The sequence below is a fragment of the Anguilla anguilla genome, chromosome 2 (genome assembly GCF_013347855.1).
Source record: "Anguilla anguilla isolate fAngAng1 chromosome 2, fAngAng1.pri, whole genome shotgun sequence".
In the NCBI taxonomy this organism is placed as follows: domain Eukaryota; kingdom Metazoa; phylum Chordata; class Actinopteri; order Anguilliformes; family Anguillidae; genus Anguilla; species Anguilla anguilla.
Window position 1 is genome coordinate 67,741,464 of NC_049202.1, and position 14,780 is coordinate 67,756,243.

General features: G+C 49.2%; 1 protein-coding gene across 1 annotated transcript in view; it reads right to left on the reverse strand.

Moving 5' to 3' along the window:
- The window catches only part of LOC118220656, an 84,931-nt gene extending 71,877 nt beyond the window's left edge, over positions 1–13,054 (reverse strand). The window contains exon 1 of the mRNA XM_035404698.1: positions 12,638–13,054. The gene's annotated coding sequence lies outside the window, so the exon portion shown is untranslated. The remainder of the gene's footprint in view (positions 1–12,637) is intronic.
- Positions 13,055–14,780: the final 1,726 nt, after the last annotated feature.

The following is a 14,780-nucleotide window of genomic DNA, read 5'->3' on the forward strand; positions in this document are numbered from 1 at the left end:
TACATAGCATTTTACATTGCATCCATTTATACAGCTGGATATATACTGAAGCAATGCAGGTTAAGTATCTTGCTCAAGGGTACAACGGCAGTGTCCTTACCCGGGAATCGAACCTGCGACCTGTCGGTTACAAGCCCAGTTCCTTACGCACTGTGCTACACTTCGTCCTATACGCGTGCACGAGGGTGATGGTTAGAGCACGCTAAGCAGAAATCGGTCCCGTGGCTGTTTTTGTGCTCCAGTGCGCATTACCGTGTGGCACAGCCGTGACCTGGCCTAATTGGGCAAGTCCCTGCGCCTGTTTCGTGTGTTCTTGGGTTGATACACAGTTACAAAAATTGCACTCTTGACTCCTAAGCGTTCTCACAGACACCCCACCCCAATGGTGACCCTACCTCAGCATGACATTCCTTATTTACCAAAGGATTACAGTTGAATTAACCCGTTTAAACAATAAGACACATATAGTGGGTTTGTAGGACTACAATAAAGATTATCTTTCACAGGAAACACGACCAAGCCTTTTCTTTTGTCTAACACAGCTGAATGTGACTGAAAACAGCCTTTGTGCCTTCATCTAGGAGAAACCGCTATATTCTTACACAACGCGCTCCATGTTTCTCTCTCTCTCTGTCTCTGTCTGTCCATCTTCCTCCCTCCACATACCGCCTTTCTCTCTCCTGGCACAAAGGATTAATTGAAATGAGATGAGCATTAAAGTGACACATGGGCACACAGTGTTCCAACAGTGTGGCTTATGTACATGACTGACAGTGGCCTAGTTACATAAGGTAGACAGACAGACAAACACACAAACACACACACAAACATATACATACGCACACGCGCACATCTGATGGTTGAAATTTCACATGTTCAGTTTGACTATCACGATTTCTCCACCTTAAGTAAGTTCCTAATCCAACAGCTGGTAATTAGCAAAAATAGAGGCTGCCACTTCAGCCTGACTCTTGAGCCAGAACGTTTATATAACACTGACAATGTATTCCCAGCACTGAAGAAGGGGCCAAAATAATACTACCCCTACAACTATGAAATAACGATTTTCATCCACTGGCTGGTTTCCCTCCTGAAGCTACAAATTTAAGACAGCATGGAGGAAGCCAGCAGAGTCATGTAAAAATGCAGCTCTATGGGCAGGGACTGAAATCCTTCAAAAAAAAACAACTGAGCCGAAAAATACAGCAACGAGAAAATATGTGCAAAAGCGTCATTGGCCAAACAGCACAATCCCTCGCAAATGGACCGAGAGAAAGAAAAAAAAGGACACAATACAAAAATAGAAAGCGGAGTAGTGGGGCTGACTGGACGAGCAGGGCCATTCAGAAAAGCGGAATGAGGGCAGTGAGTCAGGACCAGCTCCCCGCACACGCGGCGCTGGAAAGGGGGTCACGCTCGTAACCACGGCCCGGGACAAAGGAAGAGCCCCACGGTGGTCCGGGCTCACACAGCTGTAACCTGGGCGAAGCCAGCGAATAAAGCGCCTCTTTCAAATCAGACGGCCCCCCCCGCCCCCCGCCTGTCCCCTTTGTTAGGCCTGTCCTGTGCCCGGGTCCTGAGTAATCCCCCACCGCCCCCCCCCCCCCCCACCCCCATCGCCACGGTTCCGCCCAAGCGATAACAAGGCGACATTTCCTGACGAGGCCCAACCCAGCGCACGGCGAATTCCGCTGTGGTTCCCCTTCCCTTTTTTTAGCCATTTTGAGTCAGTCCAAACACGCAGAAGCTTGGAAAAACAGGTCAAGGGAAAGTAGGTCAGTGAATAAGGGTGGGGGGGGAGCAGGCAGTCAGAGCAGGGAGAGGGGAGAGGGGAGTGAAGAGGAATGAGGAGTCAGGAGAGGGGGCAGAGTCGGGGGGGTGGCTGGGAGGGTGCGGTGGGGGCGAGTTACATCACAAAATGGCCTCTGCACATGCTCAAGGCATGCACTGAGAAACAAGGGTGTGGGGATATCTGGCTCCTACAGTCCGAGCCTGAGGAGGAGGTTTCCGTGGCACCTGCAGTCAGTGTGTCTCGGCTGCCCCGCTACGTTAGCGTCGGCTAGGAGAACGCCGGCGTTCCTCCCTTTGTGTGGAGCCATCTTCTGAGAGAAGCCCTGCTAGCCTCGCTTGTGCACATCCACTCATTATTGGCCTCATGGCATACTGTCCAACGGGCGAGGGTGAGAATCATCCCCCCCCCGTCCGCCCCCCCCCCGCCACAAAGGACTCGTATCCCACTGCTGCTATTGATCTAAACTGAGTCCACGTCTCAGTGAAAACCAGGCCTGGTGACTCACATTCGCTTTCTGCTCTGTTGTTGATATGAGGATTAGGCCATGCGGTGAAACGAGCTGGACCCAGTCAGCCAGCCGCTCCACCGGATCTCAGAACGCCAAGAGGAAGGTGTTTCATTATGCCGATTCTAGTGCCTGGTTGCTACATAGCGTATGAGTTGATGTAAACATTACAGCAAAACAGTGTTTCACTACCTTCAGGTGTGTTCAGGGGGGTTCTGGCAAACAAAAAAACAAATAAATATACATTACCTCCCAAACTTAAAAATAACCCAATGGGACAACCCCTAAGCCTCTGCTTCATCCTACTGCTGAGTGCCTGAGGACTCTTCATAATACACTGCATTCACACTCCTGACTGGAAAGTTATATCCCAGTGAGCAAAAAAAGACAGAATCTAGACATCTAGGGAGGTGGACCTCTAGGTTCAGAGATGTCCGACACAAACGGACAAGGCTCACCACAAAAAAACATTCGCTGGGATACACATGTGGTTTGCATGCAAATGCTGTTTTACGTCAGTTATACAAATCATGGGGGAAGGTGAGGGGGGTTTTGGTGTAGCTGTGAGTTTATTTTGTAACCAGGCCTGGCGCTCTCTTCCCCCTCCCCCTCCCCCACCCCCACCCCCACCCCCAAACTACCAGTCCGCAACATCGCTGAGGGCAGCAGGAAGGCCAGAGCGGTGCCTGGTTATAACACTACCAGGATTTTCTTGTTTTAATTCCATGACCAAGTTGCTTGTGGATAGAGTAGCATGGTCCACAGTGGCTCGTAATAGTAATGCAGGCCTTAGCTATATAAAAACTTTTTTTTTTTTTAAATGAGGCCACCACAGAGCAGCCCACGGTCCGAAGTTCACGGATCATATTTCCATATTCAAACCACAGCGTGTTTGCACACATTTGAGTAGTCACTGAGTTCAACCTGAGGGCACAGGTCTTCTTCTGAAGCCTTCAATCTATACACCGTATACCAGTCCAAGTCAGGTGTTTCATAAAGGCCCAGGTTATTGTTCAAAACAGATTGATTACATTTTTTTGCTTTCATTTGACAGGGACAATACGCATGAATATATGTGCCAGCATTAGTCAGGGGGGGTCATTTCTATCTGTGGTGCCTGGGCTACATACCATTGAAAAACCTCTTTTGTGCGAAGCAACAACGTTGAACGTCGCACCACCACCTTGTACTTGACGACTCAGAAAAGCTTTTCAAATGTTTCCATGTTCAAAAGGCGAGTCTGAGAGATGCACCACTTTTCTGCTGGTCAAACCCCTTAGCCTCAGGAAACCATCTCATGCCCATTTTTTCCCCCTTAATTCCGTCTCTTCTCCTTCTCTCTGTCATCCGAATCCCGAGTGTGTAGCACAGATTCTGCAGTACTGTCAGAATAATTCACTGGACCCCGGGGGAAACGGTTACACAGTCAAATCCCCCATTTTCCCGCTGTGCTCAGTCTCCTCTGATCCCACACAAAGAGGGCGAACCGCTGGCAAACTCCCTTACGCTCAACACGGGCCTGCGAAGGTAGCCCCGAGCGCATTTCTGTACAGACTGTACTATTCACTGTACAGTCAGGGGCCAACGCTCCCTCTCCCTGCCTACCCTGGCAGCGACCCTGTATCCAGTGCCCTCTCTCACTCCTGGCACCGGGGCAGATTCGGGCCCCTCCGCCCCCCCCCCCCATCCCCCCGTCTGCTCCACTTCCTGCCCGAGAGAGCCAGCAAAGCTCTCTGGAGGTCAGAGACTGTGGCAAGCCGGGACTGGGCATTCAGAGTGAATAAAGCAAAGCAGCCCGGTTATGTAACCAGTGCACCTAGAAAGTAGGTCAGGGAGAGAGAGGCAGAGAGAGAGAGAGAAGGGGGGAGAGATAGAGAGAGGGAGGGGTAGAGAGAGAGAGAGAGAAAGGGAGAGAGAGAGAAAAAGAGAGGGAGAGAAGGGCGGAGTGGGAGAGAGAGAATAAGGGAGGGCAGGGATGGAAGCGGGAATGAGATGGGGGAGGGGGGAGAAGGGGAGCAGAGAGGAACTCAAAGCCAAACAAAGAGCTCACTGTATCTTTGCCTCTCAAATTTCCTTCCTGCTGGACCCGAGCCCAGCCCCTGTTAGATTTTGATTAAGAGCCTCGTGTCACAACGCTGGCGCCTTACCTAACCAACCCGAGCCCGGCTGTCACTCAAACAGGGGGGCAAAGAGGACGAGGGCGCGGCTCTCCCACCGACGCGAAAATGCAAAGAATCTCTCAACGACCAACCACGCTGCCGTCTGGATGCAACACTGTGCGCCAGGCAAAAATAAACTGCTGATGTAACCAAAAGAATTATGTAACTCGATATGCGTTCATGTGCAAAGTACAGAGACGCTCTGTTCAAGTGTGTGCTTCTTTGCGAGCGATCGCGGGGCCCAGAAACTGTACAGGGATGAATGGTTTAATGAAGTTTAAAGAAGCATTTTTTGAGGACTCAGTGGGCTGTCTGACAACATGTACCTTTGTGGTAAAACCTTGCCGAAGGTTATGTGGCATATGATGCACATTTGTGCGGGCAGTACGTGATTATTTAAAATGGCAATCATTCAGTTTGTCTGTGAAGTTCTGCGTGGAGTTTCCATGTTCTCCCCCATGTCTACGTGGTTTTCCTCCGGGTACTCCAGTTTCCTGCATGTTTTTCCCCACAGTGCAAAAACATGGAGGTTAGGCTAACTGGAGACCCTAACTTTCCCACAGGTATGAGTGTGTAAGTGAATGGTTTGAGTGCCCTGTGATGGATTGGTGACCAGTCGGCGTTCACCCACTGCATGCCAGGATTGGCTCACGCCCCTGACCATGAATAAGTGGGTTAGATAATGGATGGATGGATGCACAATCATCACCAAAGGGCTATATGAAATGCACACCCCAATACATTAAAAAAAGTACGCATTTGGATTTAAAAGGTATTTGTATTAAAAAACGCAACAGCCCTATCATTACTCATGACTGTAGGATGTAATGTTACCCCGTTTCTTAAAAACCAGTTGGTTTAAAACTCTGAATCTGCAACACTTTTGGCACAACATGACTCACAGGAGAGCTCAGTAGAGCAATGCCATTCTGGAGGTCTCGGAAATCTCACGTGCAGTAAAGCCTCCACTTATCTGAGGGAAGTCTGAAAACCGCTCTAGGATTAGTACAGGACGGCACCGGGGTCCTGATAAGGCGTCACAGCTCAACGGGCCACGTGCACCTGGCTCTTAGGTAACAGTGCGGAGCGGAACACGTGAGCCAGAGAGGACGGTGGTACTGGGGAGGACCAGAGAGGCCCTGGACATGACATGACATGGCTGGCCACAAGCATGCAGGGAGACGGAGTTCAGAAATGAATCACAGCTGCTGTCATAGCTCGCTCACTCGTTTTTCTTTTTTTTTTTTCGTTTTTTTTTTTTTTTTTTCCTTACCCGGTGGGAAAAAATAGGTCAGTCGTCCATGTGAGGAGCAAAGGGGGCACCAAAAAAGGGGATGCGGGGTGGGAGAAAGCTTGGGACGGGCCAAAAAAAGAACAGGGAGATGGGGGCCGCAGTACGAATTGGGTAAAAAATGCCCAGCGCGCCCCCGCTCAGAAAATTCACAGCTCTGCATTATGTGCCAGCGCGTGTCACGGCAGACCACTGGGCCACCGAGCGTGAGCTGGCGTCTGCCCCACTTTCTGGGCGTACGCACGACCACAACTATTTTTTTCCTTTTGTCCTCTTTGTTCTGCTGGCTATGGGGCCGACGCGACGTAGCGAGCTTCCACGCGGAAGCTGTGAGCCTTCAGAGCTGCCGCTTACGTAAGATCCTCAGTTCAAAATGGCTTCTGCGCAGAACAGAAAATTCAAGGAAGGCGAATGCTGACTAACCACAGTCAGGACAAAGGAGCGGTGGCATAATAGCTTGATGACATAATTAATTTTAAGCTGTACAGCGTGTCACTAACAGTTTTCCAAGAAATGGGCGAGTGAGACACAGAGAGCGAGAGCTGAGGAGAGGAGAAAAGGACAATTCAGAATGTAGGTCAGCCCCTCCCCATTCCCCGTAGCCCCTCCCACCCACCGAACGCCTTCCTCCAGCAAAACACGTTTTCCCCGCTACAACCTCACGTGAACCCTCGCTGGCAACATATCTGCAGCCCGTTGGGCTGAGAGGCTAAGGCAGAGGGTGAGGGCGCGGCCCCGTTAAACTAGGCCATACCCCGCTCCTGTCCCCCCGGCTCCTGGGCCCCCCCCTCCCCTCCCCTCCCGCCCCCCTGCCCTCCTCATTCAATCCACACTTATGACTGTACAAGCTCCACTCCCTTCTCTCAGAAGCCAGACCATATACAGCTCTAATCAAAGACTGAAGAAACATCTGTCATGTTTTTTCTTTTTTTTTGGTTTTTTTTTTTTCCAGCCCCTATTTCTCTCAGGGAATGCTTTCCCGCAGTTTATACCACTTGGCTTTTTGTAACATAACAGTATGGTCTATTTGGCCTGCTTTAAGAAATTAGTCTTTGGGGATACTGAAATACTGAAAGACCTCTGAGAACAGATCCATTTAAGGACCCAGAAAAACTGTGAGGTGTATTTGCAGCTTGCAGTTTAAGATGGGAGGGCGGGGGGGGGAGGGAGGGCGGGGGGGTGAATTGTTACATTTCAGCAAAGGATTCTTGTCAGCTGTCCAGTTAAGCCTTGGGGAGCAATGGAACATGCTGTCTGTGGTCACAGAGCTATTTCAGGGTCGCGCTTGATAGAAATGCAAGAGGCAAAAAAGCACCAGACTACCCCGACTGACAGATCTGCTATCAGTGAGAAACCCAGGGTACAGTCTCTGCAATATCAAAACGAGACCCAAGTGACGCTCTTGTCCTCAGTTTCTCCCATTAAGCTCCAGCACTGAGACTGAGGAAAAGGCCTTCTTTTCAGCAAACGGATGACGCGATCTGATAACGACTGACCAGAACCAGTCGGGTGTTTTTGGCTATTACCTCATACAGAATCATTCCACTTGGGCAAGCGCTGTTGACATAACAAAGCACACAGCCTGGAAAGTCTATGAACCCACCATGTTTTTGGAAGGGCGGGTTAATCATTTACAGTTGGTGTGTGTTTTGAATTCTTTCAACCGTTTTCCACTAGAAAAAAAAAAACGTTTTTTTTAATTATCTATTCTAGACAGCCACTCCCAAAAGACAAGAGGTGTATTCTGATTCTGTTTTATTTTTTGCTGAAGAATGCTTGCTGTTCAACAAATAATAAAATACTCTGGACTGCAGGTAACAAAACCAAACTTTCTGTGCCGTTTGAGAACATCTGTTTGCAAGCCCTGCTTCCTAATTTAATTGTGCCCAGTGTAGCTTGGCAGCGCAGAACAACGAGAGCTTTTGATCGCCTTCCTGCCTTTGACCAGCCCCCAGCCCCCCCCAGCCCCCTCCCCCCCAGCCAAAGCCGCCACACCTGCTGTCCCGACCAGCCTCTGTTTGTTTACCCTAACGCTCGGTCTCCTTGACCACTCCGACTACATCAGTCCAGTCTTGTGCGTACGATTCTTTCCTTTCCTCTACCCCAGACAGGAATCTCTCTCAGTGAGTGAACAGGTTCCAGCTCAGCCATGCCCAAAACCCCCCCCCCCCCCCCCCCACCGCCCCCGCGCTGTTCATCCCTGGCTCATTTCAGCGATGCTCAACGCGGCGGCTCTTCTGTAGGTCACCGTGTTAAGAGTTCCCCGTTTCAGAGCACACACCGCCTGTGTGGCGTAAGCCTCCCCGAAGCTATTTTTATTAGGCATCAGAATTAGCTCATACAGGCTATTATCCTCCTAAGGCCCAGCGCTTCATTGTTGCCCCCTGTAGGGGGACATGAGTCTCTGGTCTAAATCACGAGAGCACATATGTTCTACTGCGCTGAAGTCTACACTACAAGGGACACGCACTAGAAATAAAATAAACAGGGTTTTTTAAAAAGAAAAATAATTTTCACTGCAACATGTTTTTGTCGCCTAAGAAACTCGGTATTAAAAGACCAATTCTTTCTTTCTGCTGGGTCTCTGGAGGTTAAAAAACAAAAACGAATCGCAGTCCGTGCCCGCGACTCATAATGCGCCTGAAGAGCAGCCGCACCGGCGCTGCAGCCGCCGTTATCTGGAGGTGCTGACAGCCGCGTTAGAGCTGTGGCGATTGGCCCCCCCCCCGGCAGTGCGGCCATGAAACCAGAGACAGTGATACGCGAGGAGCAAAAGAAAAAAAAAAAAAAAATCAAGATTATCTGGAGCATAAGATATTCAGCAGATGTGAAATGTGAAGCAGGCGGGAGTCGGGTAGCTGGACTGCGATGAATCAACTCCAGATTATGCAACGGTAAACAGCCCCTCGTGCATCAGCATCCTGCCTGTGACGAAGGTTCCAGGGACAAAAATAGAGTCGGAGCCGTCCGCTCCCGATGAGTCACTGCTCTGTGTTTTTCGAAAAAAGATGCAAAAGACGCGAAGATGAAAAGCCAAAATACAGCAAACACAGCCCCCCCCCCCCCCCCCTTCAGGGCTCAGCTCGAGGAGTGAGAGAGGCGTCATGCCAACACGGTCCTCCCTTCAGTCGTCCTGCACAGACAAGCGCGTTTCTCTTGAAGAAGACACGTTGTGAGATCACATTAAGATCAGACTGCCTCCTGTAGGGAACGTCCAAATGAACCAGTCTACCTATCTGCAGCAGTGCGTTAAAAAACAAGTACAGTGCATTGGTGCATATTAAGCACGATGAAAGAATTTCGAATGGGAGTCTGGAACTCTTCCACAGAACAGAAAAGAGAGACGCAGCAGAGGAGAGGTTGTTTGTCGTGCAGGGTCAAAGGGCATCGAAAGTGCCAGTGACCTCGCGGAACACCTGTGGAGGAAACAGGCAGGCATTCGGGAGGTAATTTTATGGCAAATTCCTGACCAATTATTCCTTCAACGCTGTTTTATTGTTGTTTTTTTAAAGCCTGTGCAGTCCCCGGGTGAAGAGAGTAATATCAAACTCTGATCTTGCGTGTTCGTGGGTGTGACTTCAATGGAAAAAACCCACCCAGCCCAGGAGGAGCATACAGACACACATTTAAATCATATTAATCTCCAAAAAATGCATAACAAAAAAATAAGAGCAGGGATTTGGAAGAGTGGGGGCAGAGGCATAAAAAAATAAAAAGAAAGCACACAGAAGAATTCCACGCATTCCAGCAGAGCTACGCGCACAGGGCACATTCGTGCCTTTGTGTCCCTGTGAACCTGCGCACAAACCCAGGCTTTGAGAGCGCAGAGCGCGCTGGCACAGCGACGGAGGTCAGGCTCTGTGCGACCGGCCCTGCGCTCAGCCTGCGTCACACAGAGCGCGTGTTGGGGGGGGGGGGGTGGGGCGTGACTGGCAAACGACCAATCAGCGCACGTGCTCTGGGAATTCTTTTCTTTTTTTTTCTTTCCATTGACGCATTATTTATTGTATTCGTTTCTGGCGGAAAATAATTAATGAATAATTTGAGAGCGAGAGGTGATTACTCTCCGTACGGTAGCTCACGCATTTCCAAATCCCCTTTCAGTTCAGCCAGTTCAAGAAAAGAATGACAATTAAACTCACTGATTGAAAAATTGCAGAATGTTCCACGGGCAGTTTTCAATAGATTAAAATTTTCTGAGTGTTTGAAGTTACTGTAAATGGATTGAACACAGCACAAGAACTCAGTTTAGTCATTTAAAAGATTGCCAAGAAAACATCAGAGGGTTTTGCAGAGTGTACTGCTACAGGAAATGTGCATTGCATGGGTTTTATTTGTGGCAAAGTTGGATTCAAGAATGAGAGGCAGAATGTTCCATGGGCAGTTTTTTCAATTGATTAAAATTTTAATTAATTTCCTGAGTGATTGAAGTTAAATGGATTGAACACAGCACAAAAACTCAGTTTTGTCATTTAAAAGATTGCTAAAAAAAATTAAAAAAAACATTACAGTTTAGTAGAGTGTACTACTACAGGAAATGTGCATTGTGTGGGTTTTATTTGTGGCAAAGTTGGATTCAAGAATGAGACGTACCCAGATTTAGTGGTAGAAAGGCTGTCTGAGGTAAGATATCCTTTATAGGTCAGAAGAGCAAAGTTCCTCTCAGGTCAGGAAGCTCTGACCACAACAAGCCGTACAGCACAAGCTCACAGTCTCCAGGGCTAATCCTCAGTGCCTCTGGCATCGTGTACTGAATGCTGGCAACCATCCATCACGCTAAAACTGTTGCGCTCCCATCCCTTTGATTTTAATGTGCATGTAAATTTGCGCAGGCTTTTGGGATTGCGCCTGTGTGCCACTTCACACTGAATTTCAACCGCCGCGATCGACAGCGCCGTGACCTCGCGTGATCCATGAAACGTGGCGCGTTCTGTGGTGCACACAGCTGCGTAGCCTGATGGCCAGAGGGCTGATCTCGTAACTACGAGGGCTGCGGGTTTCGTTCCTGGGTGAGGCACTGCCGTTGCATCCTCGAGCAAAACACACATCAGTAAATGTCTGGCCTTCACGCTAAGAATTAAACAAATAGCTCTACCAAAAAACCTAAGAGGGTTAATGTCTCCGTTATCCAAGAACCCTTTTGGGGCAGCAGAACTGTAAAGAAACAGAACCTCTAGCTGAAGGGTTGCAGGTTCGATTCCCAGCTGGGAAATCGCACAGGGTGGAATCGAAGGAAGACCACTCGCATGCAGCTGGCACGCAGAGCACGGCCGCCCCAATCACACCTGGCGGGTCTGCAAAACGAATGTGGGGCAACTGAAACCACCCATGCCCTGGGGGGCACCATCGCCAATTGCGCATTGCCTCCTGTGAGAGCTGGCACAATCCAGAACCGACCTTGGGACTCATCTATGCACCACAGCACGGTGCCTTACCCGAATGAGCCACCCAGCAGTCATGTAATGCCTAAAGTATATTGCAGCTGAATGCACAGGTTCAGCAGAGGGATGGCAGACGCCCTGTGGGTCACGTGACCAATCGTCCAGCCATGTGACCCTTCCCGGGCTTGAAGAAGTAAACAACACGACTGTGAACCGACCTGCTTGCGATGTGTAACACAGACAAACGTGACCCCCACATAAAACACAGCCTTCACATGGGCCAGCACTTCCTCCTTGTGCGGGGAAAAGATAAACCTTGAATCTTATCTTTATTTGCCCATAAACATGCGACAAGGAAATTAGCCCTTACAGTATTGTGCAGTAAAAAAAAAAAAAAAAGTTATAAAACGTATAAGTTTTTTTTTTTTTTTTTTTAATATCAACTGTTTCTGGGGGCTGTGTCCAGATTCTTCTCCTACGACTTGACAGCACACTAATCCGATTACCTCATAGATTACTGTCAACAACTCTTCCCATCTGTCTACTGTAGTTCAATTAACTGGCATCAGCGTAGTGTTTGCCACACTTACGCATGCTTGCATCTGACAGAGCGCACATTTCTGACACAGTTAAGCAGAAAATCCTCTCTTTTTCAACCATATGCTTAAACTGTCAAGAGATTACATTTCAAATCCGTCGGCTATTATCGAGGGTCATTACTGAATTTAAAAAAATGGGGGCGAGAGGCACTTCACTGGAAGTGAAATATTAGGAACGCAGGTTAAACAGGGGGTGACATTTCCCTTTTCTCTTATCTGCTTACCGGAGGACCAGATGGAACAAAAAGAACCCTGACCCAGAACCCCACCAAGCAGACTTTTAGCCTTGGCAAGGACTCAACAGGGAACAGTCTTCCATTCTGTTTGTCACGCATTACAGCAACACCGGACTCATTGCCGAGCAACCGGAACGACTGAAACCCGCCGATGACGACGCCGGCAGCCGGACGGCGAGAACCAGAGCTCAGAGGAAGCGGAGGATCCTTCAAATACTGACGTGACAGAAGAGAAGCTGGTCTACAGCTCCCCCTCCTCCTACCCCCCTCCTGCGCCCTCCTGCTCCACAATCCAAACAGCTTGAGCAAACGAGCACAGCCCATGTGACCGACCACTCACATGCAGCCGGGCAACAATGTGTCAGTGGAGCACCTTGACCCAGAGCCCGTAGAAAATTACGTAAAAAAACTACACTACCCAACTACCGTCTGGGTAGTGTAGCGGTATATGCGCTCGCCTACCACCGCAGAGATAAGGAAAAACCTTAGGGGTTTTCACTCATACAACAGTGGCACTATAATGGCATATACTATGTACTTCACAATAGGTTTGGTAGGTGTAAATGGTACATTTGCCAACACAAGGAAAATGTATTCCGTCTTGGTTTACCAGTATTACATTTATGTACAATTAGTATAATTTCCCATCAGAAAAGGAGGGAGCCGGCCCATACCTTTGCACGGTCCACTCTGGACTCTAAATCCACAGCTGTGTTTGCAGGTGTGTCCAGCGGCGTACTGGCCTCGTTGCTTTTTGGAATGTCAGCGCAAAGAGCGTGACTGTAGGCGGCAACAGTAGCTTCTATACCGTTGGCTGTACATGAGAGTCGGCTGGCGTGATTTTGACAAAAGCAAACATACCCAGCGGTTCTGAACACGGACGGTAATCAATTGGAACGCAGCGAGGCGAACGGATGAAAACAGATCGGGAAAAATAATTTCATAAAACGACCGTATGCAACCTATAGCCCGAGCTAAGCACTGCTACAAAAACACACCAACGGACACGCCTTGATTTGTTTGTTCTCTGTAGCACAAAGAAAAATGACACTTATTCCCGAATGTTTACATCTACAAAATTACGGTTCCGTATAGCGGCGAAGGAAGCGGTGCTTCGATTGGCCGACTGCCACGTGAACTCCGGACTGCATAAACTACCTCAGGGCAATGTTTTTTTTATTTTTTTTTTTTTATTCTTTGTTTACAGTTTTTCAGGAGATGCAGCCAGCTGCAGCCAAGTTGCCAAAGACAACAAAAGACCAATAAAATGGCGCGTGGGATGAGACGGTGCGCGATAAACAGCGCCGTTGTTCACGGGCCTGTCGGCTTTGTGCATCTCTGGACCGGTGCGAATTCTACGCAATACGAGGGCGGCCTGACTACCGCGCCGTAACTGCGTGTTCACTAAATGGCTGAGCTAGTTAATTGGCCTTGTCGAGCGTTAATATGAGAAGACCTGCGATGCCAGAATGTCAAGGTATAACACTATCTGCGATATGAAGAGGCGCAGAATATGTGGGTGCATTTTTGGGGGAGTGGTAAGGGTGGCTTGGTCCTGCGGTGGGTGGCTGAAGGATAGGGGGAGGGAGAGCGGGAAGGGAGGGGGGGAGGGTGTTCAGCCAGCTGAGGGGGTCATGTAGTCCGTGAAGAGAACTGTGGGAACTGTCCATTCCATTCCATTTCAGAACAATCATCTGTATGTGCGACACAATGTTTTCAGCGTGCAGAAGGGACATGACTCATAGATGTATTATCGCCTCTTATTGTTTGGCTTAGGAATCGCTGTTATAATTGGAAAGGATTGCTCTGCCTCGGACGTCAGCCACACCGTGCGTGCTGTGCTGCACTTGCTAATGTGCTATTGGAACTTCTCACCGCATTTCTAATGCTCTGGTTTCTGCCTAGGATAAGGCTGTCAATCAAAGTAATAAGAACAACAAATATGTTGTTGCATGTGAGCTTCCAGCTGGCTGTTCAGCATCACTGGCCTCGTGCTGTGCGCTTGGTATCTTTACGATGAAAGAGCCACAGAGTGGCCAGCATTGTGTTTGAGTGTGAGAAATGAAGAACATGCATTACGGAACTACAGAACAGAATGTTCTACAAACTACAAGAGGTGTTTGAGTAACAGATCAAAAAGCAGAACCTTAAGAACCTGCATCAGTGAGAGCACAGAGAAAAGCAGAAGAAAAATATAATCTGAAGTGGAAAAAAAAAAAAAAAAAACATTAAAGAGGAAGGGCTACTGAGGTAATTGGGGTTCGATGGGCCATTTTCCCAAACAGACGAGGGCAGCACTAATGCAGGCATAGATGGGCGGAAAAAAAGGTGTTATTGTTCCAGCAGCAGAAAGAGGGAGGGCAGGAAGGAGGGAGGGAGAGAGAGAGAGAGGGAGAGAGAGGGAGGGAGAGAGAGGGAGAGAGAGAGAGAGAGAGGGAGGGAGAGGGAGCGAGCGGGAGGCAAACAAGCCGCCATGTGCAGGCTGAGTGTGCGGCGTCTGGCGGCCATGTGCCTGAGGTGAGCGTGCGAGTGAGGCTCTCTGCGCTCCTCCTCTCCCAGGAGCCTGCCATCAGTCATACGGAGGGGCACGCGCAATCACACTCACGCAACCCCGCAAGCCTCACACTTAAACAGACCCAGCCCCGCGTCCTGCGGCGATATACACACGCTGACTTTAAACAGAGCCCCGGCCAGCTGGAGAATCACTGCCTGCGAACCCATTCTATGATAATTACTCACTCCGTACTCTAAAAGGACTGGCTACAGACATTTATACTCCTGGGTCCAGGTTTAAACCATGATTACCATACCACAAAC